This window comes from Monodelphis domestica, chromosome 5 (genome assembly GCF_027887165.1).
Source record: "Monodelphis domestica isolate mMonDom1 chromosome 5, mMonDom1.pri, whole genome shotgun sequence".
Lineage (NCBI taxonomy): Eukaryota > Metazoa > Chordata > Mammalia > Didelphimorphia > Didelphidae > Monodelphis > Monodelphis domestica.
The window spans coordinates 235,291,739-235,293,095 of NC_077231.1; the positions used below are offsets into that span (position 1 = coordinate 235,291,739).

The 1,357-nt window shown below is 39.9% G+C and overlaps 1 non-coding gene across 1 annotated transcript; it reads right to left on the minus strand.

Moving 5' to 3' along the window:
• Nucleotides 1–732: 732 nt before the first annotated feature.
• Nucleotides 733–840, minus strand: LOC130454882 (U6 spliceosomal RNA). Its single transcript, XR_008912668.1, has one exon. It is a non-coding gene; the product is annotated as a U6 spliceosomal RNA (small nuclear RNA).
• Nucleotides 841–1,357: the final 517 nt, after the last annotated feature.

Genomic DNA, 1,357 nt, shown 5'->3' on the forward strand with positions numbered 1-1,357 from the left:
CAATTGGGTAGCCCTTAAAGTTCTTCTGCTTTGCAACCAACTTAGTATTGGACCATAAAAAAGGATACCTAAGGATGGAAAGCAATATGGCTACAATACTGTTTTGGGGTCTGGGATTTTCTCCAGGTTAATTAATTCTCTGATTTCTTTTAAGCTACTGATATGCAACAGAGCCAGCCCAATGATCATTGCCCATAGTGAAGAAGCAAAGGACTTTAATAGCCAGTCAGCATTTGGAGAAAAATAAGTCATTATGAGTGGGACAGGGTCCAAATTAATGAGTGGGACTACCATACCATCAAGATTTTATTGTGAGGTGATGCTGAGACAAGGTAAAAGCCATTTCAAGACCTGAGTCCCATACTTGACTCCTTTCTCTTCTATGACTTCCCCTGAATGTCTTCCCTCTTCCCCTCCCTGAAAAATGCTTCACTCCGTTTGTTCTAAGTCATCACTACCAACAACTATTTGCTTCTAGTTCTTTCCACTGAGCATTTCTCCATGGCATGTGGTGTATATTGCATTCTTCTGTTTCTGCACCATGTATTCTTCCTCACTCTCCAACAATCTGGTAGCCCACAACCAGGAATCTCCTGAAACTGCCTTTCCAAAGGTCATTGTTGACCACTAATCGTCAAATTTAGAGGTCTAGTCTCAGTTCTCATAATCCTTAATGTTCTTAAGCTGTAGTGCTCTTCTGTAATTATTCTTTTCCATTCCGGACCATTTATTTAAAATACAGAAAACTTCATGAATGTGTGTGTGTGTCATCCTTGAACAAGGGGCATGCTAATCTTTGTATTGTTCCAGCTTGAGAATATGTGCTGCTGAAGTCAGCATTCACCTTAACTTTGCTGCACCATTTGGCACCATTTACTATACTGTCCTTCTTGAAACTCTTTCCTCCCTTGGCTTTTGAACACAGCATGATTTTGATTTTTAGAGTTTATAATTCAATTCAAAAAACATTTGTTAAGTGCTTATCCTAAGGAAGACGATTCTACCCTCTAGAATTACACTCTAATTGAGCTTTCTCTGTCTCCATCTAGGGCTCCTCTTTCTCCCCCTGTACTTATTTTGGACATTCTCTATTTCTCTCAGAGAAGGTGACCAATTTCATGTCTTCAACCAGTATCTCTATGAAGGTGATTCTCACATCTACCTCTCTAGCTCTGACTTCTTCCTAAGCCCTACTAAGCCGTAGTTAACAATGAACATCTCCAATTTGGACATGCTACCTAAACTACCTATTAACCACAACACTCCTCATCTTCCCCACCAACGCCAGCTCTAGAACCAATTCCCTAATATCTGAGGTATCAGAATATGACATTTGTGGAGAGAGATTGTATATAAC